The sequence below is a fragment of the Canis lupus genome, chromosome 36, assembly GCF_003254725.2.
Source record: "Canis lupus dingo isolate Sandy chromosome 36, ASM325472v2, whole genome shotgun sequence".
NCBI lineage: Eukaryota > Metazoa > Chordata > Mammalia > Carnivora > Canidae > Canis > Canis lupus.
This window is the reverse complement of record NC_064278.1, coordinates 355131-377245: the sequence shown is the minus strand read 5'-3', so window position 1 is coordinate 377245 and position 22115 is coordinate 355131. Positions and strand designations below refer to the sequence as shown.

At 36.0% G+C, this 22115-nt stretch overlaps 1 long non-coding RNA gene and 1 pseudogene across 1 annotated transcript; one reads left to right on the top strand and one right to left on the bottom strand.

Moving 5' to 3' along the window:
• The first annotated feature begins 58 nt into the window (after window positions 1-58).
• On the top strand, window positions 59-21448 carry LOC112674759 (uncharacterized). Its single transcript, XR_004804694.2, has 4 exons — window positions 59-123; window positions 6272-6405; window positions 15888-15953; window positions 17900-21448. It is a non-coding gene; the product is annotated as an uncharacterized LOC112674759 (long non-coding RNA).
• On the bottom strand, window positions 8330-9863 carry LOC112674754 (elongation factor 1-gamma-like; annotated as a pseudogene).
• Window positions 21449-22115: the final 667 nt, after the last annotated feature.

The following is a 22115-nucleotide window of genomic DNA, read 5'->3' as shown; positions in this document are numbered from 1 at the left end:
AGGCTTCTGAATTGTTTCCTTAGCGATGGTTACTAAGCACTTTGGAAGATAGTAGAATTTCCTTCTATCTTAATATAATATGGACTGTACTTTTCTCCCCCAAAGATCTCATTATTTTACAAGGTAAAATTACTTAATTCAAATTTCCTTCAAAGTGAGGCACAAGGTATAGTTTATAAATCTGCTACTGAAAGAATCTGTATACATGACCCAGTTTCTTAAATAAATTAAAATATATATAGCTACAGAAATGAATTTCAAAAATTAATTCTTTAGTGATTCCTATAATCACAACATGTATGTAATGATATTGTTTGGTGCTTTCAACAGGAAAAGATTTTTCATAAGATTAAGTAGAAAATTCAGCTTGATTCACCTAGAATTTGTAATTGAAGCTCTTCACTAGTAATCCATCACACTTCCAATTTTTAATTGCTCTTTGATTGATTTTTCAGCCTGCCACACACATTATGCACAATTTTGTCACATAGGGAGTAAAATTTAATTTGGACTTGTGTATGAGTGTATTTACTGTCTACCACTTCAGAGTTGCCCCTAATTTATACGTTTATTATTCATACCTCAGTGTTACACTTCTGTTATATGCTCAGCAAAAAATAACTTGAGGCAAATAACTGAAGTAAGAAAATTTACTCTGTTGCTAAGTAAAAATGATTTGGTCCTGAAGTAGGTGAATAACACAGAGGAAGGCAGGAGCAGGGAGGAAAATGATTCTGCCAAGAGACCATCCCCAGCAGACTGAGTTCTTTATTAGCCTTGCTGAAAATCACTCCCGTTGGTTTAGCAGTTCAAGATTGAACAACCAGCATCGCTTATTTCTAGACTGTTGCCAGATTACACTGAGTTTTCACGGGTTTTTGTTGTTTTGTTTTGCTATTAGGTTTATCGTTATTGTCCTGCACACTACATTCCTACTGGGGTAGAATGATTTGAGTCCTTTGTACTGTTTTGTTTCTGCCAAAGAAAGTCTCACAGATAATAGTATAAATGCAGGGGGATTGGTTGCTTTAATATTTAATATTGGTTTAAAAAGGATGCTTATAAAGTTTATATAACTGTCCAATAAAATGTTAATTCCAAAATTCTCATCTTCCTAGATCTTTGTAAGGTTGGCTGAGCTCCTGGGTGTTCTGTTGATCTGTTTTTCTGTCCCTCTCCAAACACCTCACGAGTACTTTCAGTTCACCTTTCCTGCCTCATCCCACTTGCTTCATGACTTACTGCAGTCTGGCTCCCCAACCACCACAGCTCTGAAACTTGCTTTCTCCAATAATCGATGGGTTTTTTGTTTGACATCACATCTCTGCAAAATTCTCTTCTGGGTCCTGTGATCCCACTCTGTCCTTGTTTTCCTGCTGCTTCTCTGACCAGTCTTCACATGCCTTCATTAGATACTTTTCTTTTCTTTGCACATGTAAATGTAGTAATTTTACGAGATACTGTCACATATTTTCTCTCTGCAATCTGGCTCCAGATAGTCTCATTGTCACCCAGAGATTCAAATTCTATATGCATGTAGATGAATCTCAACTTTTCTTCTACTGACACCTAGATTCCAGATCCTTATTTCCAGTTTTACATTCCATCCAAAGAACTTGAATTCCATGGGCAAGATATCCATAATTAAATTCATTTTCTCTACCTTCTTCCTCCTTTCTCGCTCTCTGATTAATGACATCATCACTTTTCAAAAATGAGTAGTAAATATTAATAGTGTTCACCAATATTTCTGGTTCTCTTGTCCTTCTGGGAACAAAGGGGATGCCATTTCTACATTCCCTTTAGGACAGGCATGGCCATGTGACATCGCGGGAAAAAAAATCCTTTGTTGCTTTGAGTCACTGAAACTTGGGGATGGTTTACCTTTAAAATATAACACTCATTCTAACTACTATAGAATTTCTTTTTTTATTATTATTATTTTTTTATTCTTAATTTTTTATTGGAGTTCAATTTGCCAACATATAGCATAACACCCAGTGCTCATCCCGCCAAGTGTCCCCCTCAGTGCCCATCACTCAGTCACCTCAACCCCCTGCCCACCTCCCTTTCCACTACCCCTTGTTCATTTCCCAGAGTTAGGTGTCTCTCATGTTTTGTCACTCTCACTAATATTTTCACTCATTTTCTCTCCTTTCCCCTTTATTCCCTTTCACTAATTTTTATATTCCCCAAATGAATGAACCATATAATGTTTATCCTTCTCCGATTGACTTATTTCACTCACCATAATACCCTCCAGTTCCATCCATGTCGAAGCAAATGGTGGGTATTTATCATTTCTAAAGGCTGAGGAATAGTCCATTGTATACATAGACCACAGCTTCTTTAACCATCATCTGTCGATGGACACCAAGGCTCCTTCCACAGTTTGGCTATTGTGGACATTGTTGCTATAAACATAGGGGTGGAGGTGTTCCGGCATTTCATTGCATTTGTATCTTTGGGGTAACAATGAGACTGAAGAAAGAAATTAAGGAGTCAATCCCATTTACAATCGCACACTCAAAAGCATAAGATACCTAGGAATAGACCTAACCAAAGAGGTAAAGGATCTATACCCTAAAAACTACAGAATACTTTTGAAAGAAATTGAGGAAGACACAAAGGGATGGAAAATATTCCATGCTCATGGATTGGAAGAATTAATACTGTGAAAATGTCAATTCTACCCAGGGCAATTTACACATTTAATGCAATCCCTATCAAAATACCATGGACTTTCTTCAGAGAGTTGGAACAAATCAACTTAAGATTTGTGTGGAATCAGAAAAGACCCTGAACAGCCAGGGGAATATTAAAAAAACAAAAACAAAAACAAAAACAAAACAAAACAAAACAACAACAACAACAAAAAAAAACCAAGCCAGGGGCATCACAATGCTGGATTTCAGGTTGTACTACAAAGCTGTGGTCATCCAGACAGTGTGGTACTGGCACAAAAACAGACACATAGATCAATGGAACAGAGTAGAGAACCCAGAAATGGCCCCTCAACTCTATGGTCAACTCATCTTCGACAAGGCAGGAAAAACTATCCACTGGAAAAAAGACAGCCTCTTCAATAAATGGTGCTGGAAAAATTGGACAGCCACGTGCAGAAGAATAAAACTAGACCATTCTCTTACACCAGACACAAAGATGAACTCAAAATGGATGAAAGATCTACATGTGAGACAAGAATCCATCAGAATCCTAGAGGAGAACACAGACAACACCCTTTTTGAACTTGGCCACAGCAACTTCTTGCAAGATACATCCATGAAGGCAAGGGAAACAAAAGCAAAAATGAATTATTGGGACTTCATCAAGATAAAAAGCTTCTGCACAGCAAAAGAAACAGTCAACAAAACTAAAAGACAACCTACGATAGAATTTCTCAAGTAGGAAATCTGATGTCACTGAATGAGTCAGGAATAAGCTTAGGTATATATAATATAAAAAAGTTAAAATGTGAATGACAAAAAGATACTTTCACCTTTACTTCTGTGTTAGGTAAAAGGCAGCCAGAAGTAAGTATTCCCAGGCTGCTCCACCATCACCAGTGATTCACTTCCACTTTCCCACTTTTTAAGGCAAGCAAGAGCAGCACATGTAGCACATGACTTCCGCTTCATAGTACAGGAAGGATCAGTGGTGTTGTCACATGTCCCATCCATATCTCAGCACCTAGAAGGAAAAAAATGCTAGAGGGAAACATTTCTCTTTTAATGAGAATTTCTAGAAGTTGCATTTATGCCTCTCAGGCCTGTATTTAATCCCATGGCCATAACCAAGCTATACCAAGCTATGGAGATTTGAAAGTATCATCATTTAGCTGATGTGTCCAGCTAACATTCTGGGCACTGTATAAGACAAAGAGAATAAATATTGAAAGGTAACTAGCAATCTCCACCACAGCTATGTCTGACTTCAACATTCACCTCATCCTTTGCATCATCAAAATTTATTAATTTCATTTCCTAAATGTCTCTGAATTTCGACTCTTCCTTTCACTCTAATGATATTCTGAAAATAGTTTTCATGAATACTACTGCAATCAGTTGATAACTGATTTTCCTGCCTTCTTTTCCTCCTTTCTTTTGAGTATTGGAAGTTCTCAGTGCTCAATGCTTCATGCAGCTATAAGAGTTACTAGTCTATATAATCAATATTCTATATAATCTTTTACTCTCTTATTGTTCATTCTTCAACAATTCCTCATTAGTCATAAAATGTAGTTTAAATTTCTTACCATGAGATTCAAGACCTTCCACTGTAAATTTGATCATAATATTCCATTCATACCATCCATTTCCCATCATGGAATCAATGCACATTCACATCTATTGCTACTTTATGGCATCACTCTTCTTAAGAGTAGGTGGGGCCCTGACTTACCTCTACTGAACCACTGTTCTTATCTTTCAAGCACCAGTTGAAAGAACTTTCCTCTAGGAAGACTTTCCACATCTTCCAATGCATTTGCATTGTTCTTTCTCCCTTCTTCTATTATAATATTACTTATATTTCTTTTAAGCATTTCGACTTAAATTCATGTATGTATGTATTTTCCCCATTGAATCATAAGATCTTTGAATGTGAGGAAATCATTGTTGAATGAGTGTATATATGAGAGTCTGTGCAATAGGGACAATGTTGTATCCATGCAATAAATATTAAGACATCAATACAAACAATGTTCCTCTCAGTTCTTCTGTGGCATTAACTACAGTTAAGTAAGACAACATCAGCTCTAAATCAGATTCCCAACTTCTTCTCGGACTTGTCACCATTTATCTTAAATATCCTTCATGACCTAATCAAGAGTCCTAATCAGAGTAAATGAAATAATATTGTCATATTAACTGCTTTATTTAGAATACAAAGAAGTCTGATTGCTGTCTAATCAGCCAAATTAGCACCTAATAAAATGTATTTCCCTAAAGGAGCCTTGAAAGTATTGATTTATAATTGTCTGATCTCTACAGTAAACCAACCAGTGGGTTCTTAGAAAACCTAAGCTTAGATGGTCTACTATATTTTTCCTTTATTTCTTTTAAATTTTATTCACTTATTTGGGAAAGAGGATGAACCAGAGAGAGGCGCAGAGGAGAAGGGAGAAACAGATTCCCTGCTGAGCAGGGAGCCTGACATGGGGCTCTATCCCAGAACCTATGAGTTCAGGACCTGAGCTGAAGGCAGACCTTAATTGACTGAGCCACCCAGGCACCCCTACCCTTTTCAAAATAAGCACAGTAGTATTGGAAATAGCAATACTATCTGTCATAGACTTGCTTGGGCATTATGAGCCAAATGTACTGTATGTGTGTAAGTGTATATTATTCTCAAAGCAAAATTATTTGACTTTTAATAGAATAAGATTTATGAACCAGTAAGATCTTTCAAAATGAGCCTGGATCATTTTTATTTAAAATAAAAAAGATCTCAGATGCCTAGGTCACTCAGCAGTTGAACACCTGCCTTCAGCCCAGGGTGTGATCCTGGAGACCCCAGATCTAGTCCCACATCGGGCTCCCGGCATGGAGCCTGCTTCTCCCTCTGCCTGTGTGTGTGTGTGTGTGTGTGTGTGTGTGTGTGTGTGTGTGTGTCTCATGAATAAATAAATAAAATCTTTTAAAAAATAAAAATAAAAATGATCTCAATAGGATAGAGGGATCTTTACAATATCTCCTTTGCTTAGGCTATTAGGAATTATACCCACTCCAGGCTCTAGAGGTGGGTCTTGTTTGGCCATAATTAATTTATTGAGGTCAGGGCCTGTTACAACATAGTCAACAAGCTAAGGAGGAATTCCCAAAAGAATCCCTGGAAGATGGAGTAGAAACCTAATTAATTTGTACCTGTAGTCTACCAACACTCTGGAGTTTTCAGCATAAGTACCAGCAGGTTCTTTCTATCTCTTAAGTCAGTTTGAACTTGCTTCCAAACGATTGAATTATCCAGATCAGAGGCCCAGGCTAACAGAGGCCTACTTTGCCTCTGCAAATGCACCATTGTGCTACTTTTCAAGCCTGTAAATGGAAAAATCAGATGTTTTTAAAATATAATCTGAGTGATGCTTCTTAAAAAGTATATTTCACCAATGAGAAAAAACATTACTTAAATCTTGGCTTCTGGAAACATTTAAGGGTGACCTTTGTTGGACATCTTGTCTACATTCTAGAAGAGAGGCAGTGATTGTGAATAAAGTAGCTTGAAGTGGTTCACAGAAGCTACCCTCTTGGCTTACTTCATCTTTATTATCCAGTTTTCTTTCACAGCTAGTGTTTTCATATTGGTATCACAAACTATATGTTCCAGAAACACTGAAGTATGAGCTTATTTTCCGGCAATAATTTGTTAAAGGCTGAAGAACTGGCATTTACTAAAAGAAAAAAAATAGTAAGTCATTAACTTTGTTATTTACCCTTCTGAGAACATTGCTTCTGTATAATACATTAAGAATATGTTTCAAAAAATAGCTTATAAATGAAAGGTCAACATACTGAAGCAAATCATCTAATTACTTCATGTCACAGAATAAGAAACATTTTAATTTCCATATTTTATCCCTGGATTTGAATCATTCCAAGATTCTCAAGAATAATGCAAAGTTCATTTGACCAAAGAAAAGGGCAATAAAAGAAATGAATCAAACATTTTAAAGTTCTATTAATAAGTTATATCCTTTGCTGAAAGAATACAGTCCAATTTAATTTTACATTTAAATATTTAGTTACCTCTGAAAAATATTTAAGACAAATAATTTCTCTAGTTAATAACACAGTGATGTGTACTTAATGGTTTCTGAGAGTAAATCTTAAGCCTTCTCACCACACATACACATGCAAGCTAACTGTGTGAGGTGATGGTTAATTATTGTGATCTTAGAAATCATTCTATATATATGTATGTATACATTCATGTGTGTATATATGCATGCATATAATCATCCTGTTGTATACTACAAATGAACAATATTTGTCAACTATTCCTGAATAAATTTGGAAACAAGGAATTTTTATGCATCTTCTTTGTCTAGTTCTTGATTTCTCCTTATCATTAATTTATTTGCTCTGTGTACATGTACATGGATGTTTTAATTATTAATCACTGTATTTGTTGCTAGGGTTGCTATTAAAAAATATCACATTGACTATCATAAAAAAAACGAACAGAAATTTATTTTTTCCTACTTCCAGAGGCTGGAAGTTCAAAATTAAGGTGCCAGCAGGATTAGATTCCTCTGAGGCCTCTCTTGTTGCCTTCCAGATGGCCACTCTCTTGCCACTTTTTATATATTTGTTCCTCTGTATGTGGGCATTCCTGGTGCCTCTTCCTCTCCTTATAAGTACACCAGTTACACTGGATTAGAGCCCAGCTCTAACAGTCTCATTTTAACTTAATCACCTCTTTAAAGATCTTATCTCCAAATACATCTACATTCTGAGGTGCTGGGGTTTGGGGCTTCACATGAATTTTAAAGAGACATAATACAGCCCATAATAGTCACTTTGTTTTCTTTCTGGATATAAAATATGTAAGTAATAAATATTTTCATAATGTCCTATCTTGATTGTTATAGTAGTGCAGGAGCCTTATTCCAATTTCCCTTCCTGCCAGGGAGAAAGCATCTGATTTAGAAAGGGCATTTAATTAACATTTGTCAAATAAGTGAATGACTAGATCTAACACATAGACCTACTTTGTAAATTAATATGTATATGTTCTACAGACTTCTCAAATGCACCCCCAACAAATCTGATCAGATCCCCTTCTCACAAATCCTTCCCTGCTCCATGCACTGCTCCAGCCAGAATCCTTCATTTCTCCCTCTCTTTTTTTTCTCTCTTCTAGTTAGTCATCAACTTTTGCAGATGCTACCTCATTAAAAGGTCTTCAACCCATGCATTCCTCTTTATTTGTGTCACAAAGTTTATATCTCATATTATTGCAACACACTTGTACCAACACACTTGAACCATAAAACTTCACTCTCCACACTGATAGTCTTCATACCTGGTCTTCTGCTAAAATTCTTCAATTGTTTCCACTGTTCTTAACATGATTCTTGAGCTCCTTCTTTTAGGGCCCTAAATGAACTCATTGCTTCTTATCTTTTTCATGTCTCACCACTCTCCATTTCATAGCCCATTGCCCCATGATATTGAATGACATCTAAGCTCTCAAGCTGACCATGAACTTTGTCTCTTTTAACCATTATCTTATATTCCTTCCTCTTTTTTTCCCTCAATGTTCAGTTTCCTTTAATAATCCCCATCTTCTTTTAAGAAGGTGCAGGCAGCTAGGTGATGGAAAAAGATGTTCACTTGAAGATCTTGCCATGATTGAATGCTGTGCCCACATACTGAAAGGTGGAAGGCCCCCTTCCCAGGAAAAGTACTCCTGAACAAACATCTGGGTCTCCTCACAGCTAGGATCCAGCTTCTGCCACATATATGACTTGAAGTCCGCCTGCCAATATGGATTCAGCAGAAAGGCAGGCTCCTGGCCTTAGACCCAGACTCAAGAAATGGGGCTGCTATTGTTGGTTTCAAAGAGAATGACACCTGGAAAAGACATTCTTCCTCAGTTTGTCCAACCCCTGGAACATTCTGATGATGAAGTTGCAGCTCATGAAGGTCTGGGTGAGCTCTTCAGGAAAGCAGTAGTCAGAATACCTCAGAGACCAGTTATCCTTATCAAAGTGCTCTGAAACAAGTGGCAGCACCACAGACAGGGTGTCCTCATTGGAGTATTTGTGTTTAAATTCATCCAACACAAAGGTACTCTTAGGGAAGTGAGCAAAGGGATCCTTGGCCTTTGGCTCAGCAGCCAGCACCTGCTCACATTCATCCATCTCCTCCTCAGAAGCAGGGGCAGCAGCCCTTTTTTCCCACTTTCCACTCAGCATGGGGCTTCCGCTTCTCTTCTCAAGAAACTTTGTCTTTCCATGGGGTGTCCTTTTCAGGCTGGCTCTCTGAAAACTTTTTAGCATCAACCTGGGCCATCTTCTTATGGAGTTTCACCTCCCCCCAAATAGCCCCAAAATGGGGCTAGTTAATGTAAGTGAGGAACCAGTGGTCAGTGTTGGAGAAGGGCTGGTGGAAAGAAGGCTCCAGGATTTGTTTATTGAGCCATGACAGACAAATTGTGATATCAGCCAGCATCACACATTTGCCCACCATGAAAGTCCTCATCTTTAAGCATCCAGTAGCCCCAGAATTGGCCTCATCTCCTTTGCATTTTCTGTGGCCTACTTGTTGTGGTGCACAATGCCAAAAGTGGCGAGCACCCAGGTACTCGCTTGGAGCACTAGGTCACTATCCGCAAACCTCACCCACTGTACCACCTGAGCTGCTGGCTCTGTGGTACTTACCTGTAGCTTCTCTTTGCTCACACAGTAGGCAATGGCACTTCCCTCGAACACAGAGAAACCATCGTCACCTTCAAATTCTGGAATCTTGCTGGAAGGAAATTTATGAAGAAATTCAGGGGTGTAGGGCAGCCTGGGTGGCTCAGTGGCTTAGCACCGCCTTCAGCCCAGGGCCTGATCCTGGAGTCCCGGGATCGAGTCCCACGTCGGTCTCCCTGCATAGAGCCTGCTTCTTCCTCTGCCTGTGTCTCTGCCTCTCTCTCTCTCATTCTCTGTGTGTGTGTGTGTGTGTGTGTGTGTCTCTCATGAATAAATAAATGAAATCTTAAAAAAAAAAAAAAGAAATTCAGGGGTATAGTTGGTTTGGCCAAAGTGGAAGTGGGGTAGTGCAGAGAGTACTTGGAACCCTGCTGTTCTGAGCAGCAATGAGAGGCTTGAAGGCCCTCCAGTTTTCAGGATATGTGTATAGGGTCCTGGCTAGCATCGTGATTCCACAAAGAAAAAGCTGTTCCTTTCATAACCTGGAACATTCTTCCCATTTATCTCTTACCTTTATTTGCAACTGTCAGAGTCCCATTTGAACCTTTGGACTCAGTTAAAGGATCACCTCCTGTTTAGAGTTTCTGTTGAACACAGAATCTGAGAGCTGCTTCTGTTTTTCTCTTATCAGAAGCTGGTTAAAAGGAAAACTTGGAGACTTTATAGCTATTACAAACATAAGATAAAGTGGCTGGGTTCAAAATTAGTCATATCAGGAATAACTAGGCTTCATATGTGTAAATCAAAACCTGCTACAAGTTCTAATGAAAGGAGACAACATTTACAGTAACAATTGTGTAAAATATCTAGGGTAAAGGACCTTTAAAAAAAAAAAAAACCTCTCCAAAGGAAACAAAAACTAGTGAGAAATACAAATGAAGACTTAAACAAATGGAAATAGTACTATTCATGACTAAGTGAACTCAAAGATTTCACTTACCCCTAAGTTAATCTACAAATTTTATATTTATTTATTCAATAAAAATACCAGTATTATATTTTTATTTGATAAGCAGTTTCAAAATGTCAAACAGAAAATAAACCAGTAAAAATAGCCACAAAACTGTGGGGGAGGGGGAAATGAGTAATACCTTATTTCTAATACCATAAGAAATACCATATGAATCATAGATTTGAATGTAAATTTGAAGCTTCCAACATTTTTGTTATTGGCAAAGGCAATAAACCGTGGATTTCTCTTCCCCATGGTAAGGGTATCTACCTCACCATTGATGGAGAGACAAGACACTGGCAGCCAAACAGAGCAGTGGATGAATTGGTCTCTTGTTGATATGGTTAGAAGTCTTTATACATAAAGATAATATAGCATGAAAAAAAAAGTGGTAAAAGGAAACATGAGACACTTTATACAATACTTGTATGACAATATCTTTTAAAGTATGACAAACTCCTGGAATCAGTAAAGAAAATATTGATAAACCAAAATTTCCTATATATAGAATTCACTACAGTTAATGTCCAATATAGAAAAAATAGTTCACCCAAACTGAGCGATTTGAGGAGTGCTGAATGAAAGGACAAAGCTAAGTGTAGGATTATCAGGAAAACCCTAGAGTTACTGCATTGTCTAAAAACTGGTACTAGCAGGATACATAATCTCTTTTAAGCCTAAAGAGTAAGAGAAGAGCAGTTACTGAACTCAGATAAATTTTTGTTAAGAGAGTTGGCTCACAGAACATAATGCTACAGGAATACACTCTTCAGGGATAGAGGGAGGAAACAAGGGTTAGAAATATTATGCATTTATTCTCCTTCCTTCCTCCTCTTCTCTGCCAGTACTCCTAATTTGTGGAATTTAGGTCAGCCCATAGTGTTCATTCTCTTGAGGCAGAAAAGCTAAAAAATATAGTAACCAAAATTAAGAATAAATAGGCTTATTAGACTGGACACAGCAAAGATCACTGTGAGCTAGTATGTAAATCACTGTAAAATGCTAGATTGAAACACAGAGAGAAAAGGGATAAAAAGCAGGAAAGAGTGAGAGATATACTGTATATTGTTAAAATTTCTAAGAGAGAAAGAGGCTAGAGAGTATATGACAAAAGCAATATTTGAAGACACACTGTCCAAGGATTTTCAAAAATTAATGAGTGAATAAATGATGCTGGAGAAACTGGATATCCTCATGCAAAAGGATGAAGTTGGACCTCTACTTTATATCATATGTAAAAAAATAACTCAAAATGAATCAAAAATCTAAATATAAGACTTAAAACTGTGAAACTCTTAGAAATAAACATGGGCAAAAAGCTTTATGACATTAGATTTGGCAGTGATTTCCTGGATGTGACACAAAAAGCACAAGAAAAACAGATAAATTGAACTACATCAAAATTAAAAACTTTTACATATCAGAAGACAGCATCGATAGAATTAGAAGCAACCCCCCAAAAAGGAATAATATTTGCAAATCATACATCTGATAAAGGGTTAATAATCAGAATAAATAACTCCTACAACTCAACAAAAACAAGAAAACATAAACAACTCAACTTAAAAATGGGCAAGTCTTGAATAGACATTTCTCTAAAGAAGATATACAAAAGGGTAATAATCACATGAAATGACACTCAACACAGCTAATCATTAGAGAATGCAAATTAAGACCACAATGAAATGCCACTTCACACCCATCAGGATGGCTATTTATCAAAAACACAGAAAATAACAAGTGTTGGCAAGGATGTGGAGAAGTTGGAACCCCTGTTACTGGGAATGTAAAATGGCTCAGCGGCTATGGAAAATGTTGTGGCAGTTCCTCAAAAAACTAAAAATAGAGTTACCGTATGATCCAGCAATTCTACTTCCAAAATAATTTAAAACACAGTCTTAAACAGATATTTGTATATCCACATTCATAGCAACACTATTCACAATAACTAAAAGCGGGAAGCAACCCAAGTGTCTATTGACAGATGAATGGATAAATAAAATGTGGTATATACACACAATGAATATTATTCAGCCTTAAAAACAAGGAAATTCTGACACATGCTACAACATGAATAAACATTAAATACATTATCCTAAGTGAAATAAGCCAGTCACAAAAGGACAAATACTGTATAATTCCATTAAATGAGATACCTAGAATAGTCAAATTCATAGATCTAGAAAACAGAATTGTGGCTGTCAGGGGCTCTGAGAAAGAGGATGTGGGTAATTATTGTTTAATGGATATGGAGTTTCAGTTTGAAGTGATGAAAAAGTTTTGGAGATGGATGGTAGTGATGGTTGTACAACAGTTTGAATGTACTTAAATGCCTCTAAACTATATATTTAAAGTGGTTAAAATGGTAAATATTCATTGTTGAAAAATACAGTTTTTATAAAGAAATTCTCCACAAACTGGCCTGCTGATCCAATGCAATCTCAATCAAAATTGTATGTAGGGATGCTCAGGCTAGGAGAAGTGCAAACAACTAAGCTAGGTGGTGAGATGGGGCTTAGTGCATCTGAAGGGCCACAAAAATTGAATCTTGTATTTTGAGAAAAATAAAAATTAAGTTTTGCAATCTCCACTTCTTAGCATAATGTGTAACATGTAGTAGGAGCTCCATAACACTTTTTTAAATAATTAGAAAGATTTTTAATAAATATATTTTGCTCTTCTTAATCAAAAGGGATGTCATGTTTCTGTGTCTTATGATACAATTTTCTTTCTTGTTCCAATTATTTTCGTCTCCCAGGAAGTAGATTGCCTACAAACAAACACAAACACATACACACACAACCCAATAGAAAAATGGAGAAAGATTATGAACTGACAATTCACAAAAGAAAGAGAGAATAAGCAATGATCATATCAACCTCAAACATAAAATTAAATGGTTTGAATTAAAATGTTCTTTATTTTTACTGCCTTATGCAGCTGCACTAAAATAATAGTAAATGGGTATCAATGGAAAAGGAAACCACAGTCAATGAATGATATCCATAAATATTTGTAAGATATATTATTGAAGTGGACAAATTAGGGTTTTTTGACATAAAGGAGTAAAAAGAATTTAAGCTTCAATTCCAGCACAGAGGATGCCTATAACAGAGAACACTAATTCGGCAAGTAAAACCTATAAAAGGCTCAGGATGGAAGCATCATTTATTTCCAGAGGAGATGAAAGATGGGATGAAAAGTACAGTGGCCAATTTAAAGTGAGCATAAAATGGAGTTAGAACCAAAGTCTCCTCTGCTTCCCTGCCAATTCCCTGTGGGGAAACCAGAAGCCTTTTTCTGGGATAAACTGAACTATAGAAACTCTAGATTCAGAGAAACTAGTCAATTGAAAGTGGGGATGAGATATTGCAGAAAAAAAGAAAAAAGATATTAAGTGAAATTTTACCCCTTATATAGTGAAGCACTTTCCCTACCCAAGTCTTATTTCCCAGCTCCTTTGAACAAAATGTGTAAAGCCTGGCATTTATCAGCACATCATAAGTCATAAACCGAATGGTTCTTTCCAAGAGAAATTGAAGAGCCCAAAGATAAGCTCAACAAATACTGGTATGTGTGTCTTCCGGCAAAATGCGAAGCTCTGTGCTGTCATCCTGAAGTGAAGCTCACTAAAATGGCAAGCCTCACCAACGCATACAGAGGTTTCAGTGAACTTTTCAGAGCCTAATACTTAGACTTTAAAAGGTATTCAAAGATCACCAAGTGTTTGAAAAAGAATAAACTTTAGAATAGCCTTGTCAATGTCTATAAAAACTCTGCTGGGATTTTTATTGAAATTTAGTTGAATTCATCAGTGAGTGAAACTGAGGAAATCTGACATCTTAATATTTATTGAGTCTTCGAATCCATGGACATTGTATATCTTTCAATTTATTTATTACTACTTTTGTCAATCTTTCATTGTTTTCACCTTATATATTACTTTCTTCCCTTCAGATTTATACCTCCATATTAAATTTGTTGATGTAATAATAAACAGTACTGTTCTTGGAATTGCATATTACAATTGGTTACCTATAATTTACAGAAATATAATTAATTTTCTTTTGGTGTTGATTTTGTATACTGTGACCTGGATAAGCTGATTTACTAGCTTTAGGAGCATTTTTATATATTCTTTTTTTTTTTTTTTTTATTCATTCGTGAGAGACAGGGAGAGAGAGAGGCAGAGAGAGAAGCAGGCTCCATGCAGGAAGCCCGATGCAGGACTCAATCCCGGGACTCCAGGATCACACCCTGGGCTGAAGTCAGGTGCTAAACTGCTGAGCCACCCAGGGATCCCCCTTTTTTTTTTAATTTTTATTATATATTCTTTGAAATTTCCTAAGCAGACAATTATGTTTTCTTCAAAAAGAATTATTTCTTCTTTCTGATCTGTATGCTTTTAATTTCTTTTTTTCTTGCCTTACGGCATTGGATAGATTTTATAGTACAATATTAGATTGGAGTCATGAAAAATGACATTCATGCCTTGCTACAGATCTTGGGGAGAAAGCATTCAGTCTTCACTAATAAGTATGATGTTACGTGTAGGCTTTTATAGATGTCCTTTAGTAGAATAAGTTACCTTTGGGACGTCTGGGTGGCTCAATGATTGAGCATCTTGCCTTTGGCTCAGGTAATGATCCCAGGGTCCTGAGATCAAGTTCTTGCATCAGGCTCCCTGCAGGGAACCTGCTTTTCCCTCTGCTTATGTCTCTGCCTCTCTCTGTTTGTTTCTCATGAATAAATGAATAAAATCTTTAAAAAAAGAGAATACATTACCTTCTATTCTTAGTTTGCTGAAAGTTTGTATCATAAATGGATATTTAATTTTATTGAATTGTTTTCTACATATATTAAAATTAATTTTTTTCTACCTGGTCTGTTAATATCTTGCATTATATTAATTGATTTTGTAATAAATGAGCTTTTTTTTTTCTGGGATAAACCCAAACTGGTCATAATATATTATCCTTTATATACATTGTTGGATTTGATTTGCAAAGATCTTTTTTTTTTTTTTTTTTTTGAGGATTTTTGTGTCTATGTCCATGAGGGCATGTAGTTTTCTTTTCTCACAACACTTTTCTTCGTGGTTTTGATATTAGGATAATGCTGTTCTCAGAAACTGAGTTAGAAAATATTCCCTCCTTTGATATTTCCTAGAAGAGACTTTTTTATTATTTATTCCTTAAACATTTGGTAGTATTCATAAATGAAATTATCTGAGCCTGTTGTTTGTGTGTGTGTAAAAGATTTTTAGCTATACATTCAATTTATTTAAAAGGTATAGAATTATTTAGGGTATTTGTTTCTTCTTGAGTAATGTTTGGTAGTTTGTCTTTCAAGAAATTGGCTCATTTTATTTGTAGTATCAATTTGATTTATAATATAACTTTATGGGCATAGAATTGTTTTATCTCCTTATTGAATTTGTTATCTATTGCTGGGTAACAAATTACACTAAAATTTAGAGACAGAGGCTTCAACCATTAAACATTTGTTTCTTCACAGTTTCTGTGGGTCAGAAACTATGAATCAAAGAAAGAGCCTGGCTCATGATCTCTTATGAGGTTGCAGGTAAGCCATTGACCAGGGCAATGATTTCATCTGAACTTGATCTAAGAGGGGGAATCCACTTTACTCAGATTGTTGTTAGCCTACATCAGTCTCCTGTTATATGGTCCTCCATAAAGTTGTCTTACATCATGGTATCTGGAGTTCCCCAGGACAAGGATTATAGGAAAAAAGAAGTGAGAGGACCCAAGGTGAAAATCAAAGTACTTTTATAACCTAATCTTGGAAGAGATATCCCACTGTATCTAGAATAATCTCTCCATTATAAACAAGTCAGTAAGGCCAGTTAATAGTCAAAGGGAGAGTATTACACAAGAGCATGAATACCAAGTGGTGATCGTTAGAAGTCATTGGGGGGCTGCATTATAGACTTATCCTTGTAAAATCTGTGGGAACTATAGTGATATATCTTCGTCTATGATATTGGTAATTCGTGTCTTCTCTCTTACTTTTTTTGACATTCTAACTAGAGATTTATCAATATTATTGAAAGAAACTTTGGTTTCATTGATTGTCTCTACTGTTTTTCTATTTTCAATTTCATTGACATCATCTTATATTTATTATTGCCTTCTCTTTATTTGCTGTTTTTACTGGTTTATTTTGCTGGAAGTTTGGATATTTTTTTTGAAGCTTGGATATTGATTTTAGAATTTCCTCATTTCTAACATGAGCTTTTAACCATGTAATTTTTCCTCTAAGAACTCGTATCAGGTACATAGTTTGGATATGATGTAGTTTTAATTTTCATTTGGTTCAAAATATGTTTTTGTTTCCCTTGACACTCTTCTTTGATGCATAAATTCTATAAATAATGTTATTTAAGGGTGCCTGGCTGGCTCAATCAAGCATCTGCCTTTGGCTCAGGTCATGATCCTACTGTCCTGGGATCAAGCCTCAAATTTGGCTCCCTACTCTGCAGGGAAGCTGCTTCTCCCTCTCCCTCTGCCACTCCTCCTGCTTGTTATCTCTCTCTCTCTCTCTCTCTCTGTCAAATAAAGAAATAAAATATTTTTTATAAGAATGATGTTTAATTTCCCAATACTGGGGGATTTTTCAGATATCTATTATTGATTTCTAGTTTAATTTTGTTACGGTCCAAAAACATACTCTGTAGGATTTTTTTTTTAATTGTTCAGGTATCTTTTTTGACATAGAACATTCTCTGTCTTGGTGAATATTCCATTTATGTTGAAAATAAAGTATATGCTATTTTTCTTGATAGACTGCTCTCTGCTAGATGTAGTTGGCTTATGATGTTCAGATCATCTCTATCCTTATTGACCTTTTACTTTGTTCAATAAAGCGTCGTGAAGTATTCAGCTATAATTGTGGATTCATCTATTTCTCCTTTCAGTTTCTTCAGTATACATCCTATGTATTTTGAAGCTCTATTGTTAGATATAGGCACATTTAGAGTCGTTCTCTTGAGAACTGTACCCCTAGGCATTAAGTACTGACCCTCTTCATTTCTAGTACTTTTCATTCTAAAATCTACTTTGTCTGATATCAATATGCTCCAGCTTTCTATTGGCTAGTGCTTGCATCATTCATGTACTTTCAACCTATATATTTTATATTAAAAATGGTTTCACACAGACCTCTTATGATTTGGTATGCTTTTAAAATCCAGTTTGGCAACCTCTATTTCAATCGATGTGTTTAGACCATTCCCATTTAGGTCATTATTGATATGGTCGCAATAAAATCTACATTGCTGACTGCTTTTTGCTTATTCTATCTATTCTTTGTTTATTTTTCTTCTCTGCCTTCTCTTACAATAACCAAGAATTTAAAAATTTTCATTGTCTTTATTATTTATGTCTTTAAAGATATTTTATGGTTCCCCTAATATTTACAATATGCACCTATATTAGTGTCCTACTGATGCTGTATCATATTACCACAAACTTAGTAGTCTAATACAATGCAAATTTGTTATCTTCCAGTCCTGCGTGTCAGAAGTCCAAGATCAGCCTTTGTGGATCAAAGTCAAGATGTTGGCAAGGCAGTTCCCGCTGGAGGCACTGAAGAGGAAAGCTGTTCCCTTGCCTTTTTCAGGCTGTGGAAGCAATCTGCATTCCTTGTTCCATGCTCCCACCTATTTCATTCTTTGTACTCCTCATTTCATTGTACAGATTCAGTTTTTCTCCGATATATTAGTTGTGCCTAAACAATCATTTCTTGTAGAGCAAATATGCTGACAATGAATTTCTTAGGTTTTTTGTTTGAGAATTTTTTATATTTTTTAATTTTGAAATTTATGTTCAGTGGGTATAGAATTCTGCTGTGACAGGTTTTTTTTGTTTGTTTTCTCTAAGAACTTTAGAAGCTTCCTTCCTAGCTTACATGATTTCTGAAGAGAAGTTTGCCATAAATATTTTCTTTGTTCTTCTGTGAATAACATTAATTTTTTTTTTCTCTGGCTGCCTTCCAGATCTGCTCTTTGTCTATTGTTTTTAACAGTTTGAATATGACATGTCTTAAGGAGGGGGTGGGTATATGGTGGGATTAATTCTGTTTGATCTCTGAATTTCTGAATCTGTGACTTGGAGTTTGCCATTAATCTTGGAAAATTCTGCTCATTACTTCTTCAACGATTTCTTCTATGCATTTTCTTTCTTATCTCCTGGGATTCCAATTATGCTTATGTTAAAATGTTAACTATTGTCCCATATCTCTTAATATCTCATTTCTATTTCTCTTTTTCTCTTTGTGTGTGTGTGTGTAGGTGTATGTTCCATTTTGTATCATTTCTATTGTCCTATCTTCAAGTTTACTTATTCCTTTACTATGCCACATCTACTGATGAGTCTTTTAAAAAAATTCTTTACTACAGTGTTTTTCATTTCTAGCATTTATATTTGATTCATTTTTTTAAGATTTATTATTCATTTGAAAATCAGGTGCCTTGGTGGCTCAGTTGGTTAAGTGGCTACCTTGGGTATAGGTCATGATCCCAGTGTTCTGGGATCACACTCTGCATCAAGCTCCCTGCTCAGCATGGACTCTGTTCCTTCCTCTGCTCTCCTCGTTGCTTGTGTTCTCTCTCTCAAATAAATAAATATAATTTTAAAAAATTATCCATTTGAGAGAGAGAAAGCACATGCACGAGTAAGGGAAGGAGCAGAGGGAGAGAATCATCAAGCAGAGTCTCCATGCTGAGTGTGCAGCTCAACACCAGGTCAATCTCACAATCCATGAGATCACAATCTGAGCTGAAACCAAGAGTGAGACACTCAACCAACTGAGCGACCCAGGTGTCCCTCAATTTGGTTCATTTTTATAATTTTTATCTCTGTGCTGAAATTATCTGATCTTGCATGTTTTCTACCTTTTTCATTAGCATCTTTGATATGTAAATCACAATCATTTTAAATTCCCTATCAGATAATTCCAACATCTGTGTCAGATCCAAGCAATCCCAATGATTGCTTTGTCTCTTCTGAATGTGCCTTTTCCTGCCTTCTCATAAGGTCTTATAATTGTTGTGGAAAGCTGGAAGTCAGTGCTACATTCTGTACAGCCAGGTGAGTGAGTACTTACACCTCCCCTCTCTTCTATAGCTACTGTTTCTCTTTATATTTGGGGCCAGTTGTTTGCCATGCATTTAATGGATATGGAAAGAAATTAAAATTAAAGTATGGCTCTTTTTTCTTGAAATGGTGGGATTGTTCCTCCTTCTTGCCCTAGAGAGAACTAGAAAAATTGCTTAATTCTTCAATTATATGTTGATATTTCTTTAATTAAAAATTAGATGAAAAGATCCTTCATGGTAACAGTTTCATGAAATATAACTTAAAACAATCATTTCATACTTATCACATTGGCAGAAATTAAAAGTGTTGCTTATTAGTATGTGAAGTAACTGGAGCTGTTTTCAAATTCACTGCAAATGAGAGTATTATTTGGAAAAATCATTCAGGAAAGCAATTGGCAATATTCATTAAAATCGCTAAAATGCACACTTTTGATCTAGCAATTTTAGTTTTAGATAAATATACTAGAGTATTTCTTTTTAAAAAAATATTTTATTTATTTGAAAAAAGAGAGAGAACACACAGAGGGAGAGGGAGAAGCAGACTCCTTGCTACACAGGAAGCCAGATGCAGGGCTGGATCCCAGGACTCCAAGACCATGACCTGAGCCAAAAGCAGACACTTAAATAACTGAGCCACTCACGTGCCCCTATACTAGAGTATTTCTTGTACTTGTGCACAGAATGCTTGTATTACAATAGCATTTTATAGAATGGAAATCATTAATAATGCACATCAATAAAAAAGAGAAAATGGCTTTTTTCATGCAGTATGAAATAATATACACATTAAAATGAATTAACTAATATACATGCATTAAAACAGATAAATATAAAAATTAAAATTGAGTTAAAGTAGCAAGTTGCAAACGGATATGTATACTATACAATTTTTATGAAATTGAAAAATGTCTAAAACAATTTTCTTTATTCCTACAGTTCTATGCATATGTTTAAAAAGTATGAAGACATATCTAGAGATGAGTTGCAGCAGCCACAGAATGGTGATAATCTCTGGTGGTAAAAAAGGGAGGAAGGGAGAAACACAGAAGAAGTGATTTAGATGTATATGAGATACTTCCTTTTTTCCAAAAAAGTACAAGCTTGGTACACTTGGGTAGCTATAACAAAATACCACAATAGAAACATATTTCTCACAGTTCTGAAGGCTAAAAGTCCAAAATCATATCTTCAGCATGGTCATGTTGTGGTAGGAATCCACTTCCTGGTTGATAGCACATTCTCATTGTACCATTTCCTGGTGGAAAGGGTGAGGGATCTCTGTGAGGTGTCAATTGTTAGAACACTAATCCCATTCATGAGAGCTCCTCCTTCATGACCTAAAAACCTCCCAAAGGCCCTACCTTCTAATATCATAATTTTTAGAAGTTAGTATTTCAACATATGAATTTTGGGAAAACACAAACATTCAGATCATAGCATATATATGGCAATATCTGGTAACTATGGGTTATGAGCACACGAGTGTCTGTTGTTACATATTTTTCCACGCATTTAAAATATCTCATAATTAAACATTTTAAGGGGAATCTACTCCTTATTGCTCCCATGTGAGTTGTTCTTGGCTCAATTAAAGATAATTTATTTCAAACTACTTGGACCTATCATAGATAATAGTTGCCGATACCAAACATTTTTCAAACAGTTTAATAAAAATTAAAGGGTAAATTTTCAGACTCACTAGTATACAAGGCATCATTAGTGTGTATACCTCCCAGCAGTTACAGATTAAGTAGAAACAATCCTTCATTGTTACGTTCATTGCCATCTGTCTTCCCTGTGATTGGCAGAAGTAGTTCTCTAAGTAGTGGTTGTGGTTCCACATTAAATTCTGCTAGTGATGCCTTTAGGCACCTTTATGTTGCTGTTATCCTGGTTAATTCAGAAAGATTTAAAATGATAAAGATTTCTCTCCCAGATTTGTGTTTAAATTCTTTCATTTTTCTTTTTTTTTTTATTTTTATTTTTTTATTTTTTTTTTTATTGGTGTTCAATTTACTAACATACAGAATAACACCCAGTGCCCATCACCCATTCACTCCCACCCCCCGCCCTCCTCCCCTTCTACCACCCCTAGTTCGTTTCCCAGAGTTAGCAGTCTTTACGTTCTGTCTCCCTTTCTGATATTTCCCACACATTTCTTCTCCCTTCCCTTATTTTCCCTTTCACTATTATTTATATTCCCCAAATGAATGAGAACATATAATGTTTGTCCTTCTCCGACTGACTTACTTCACTCAGCATAATACCCTCCAGTTCCATCCACGTTGAAGCAAATGGTGGGTATTTGTCATTTCTAATAGCTGAGTAATATTCCATTGTATACATAAACCACATCTTCTTTATCCATTCATCTTTCGTTGGACACCGAGGCTCCTTCCACAGTTTGGCTATAGTGGCCATTGCTGCTAGAAACATCGGGGTGCAGGTGTCCCGGCGTTTCATTGCATTTGTATCTTTGGGGTAAATCCCCAACAGTGCAATTGCTGGGTCGTAGGGCAGGTATATTTTTAACTGTTGAGGAACCTCCACACAGTTTTCCAGAGTGGCTGCACCAGTTCCCATTCCCACCAACAGTGTAAGAGGGTTCCCTTTTCTCCGCATCC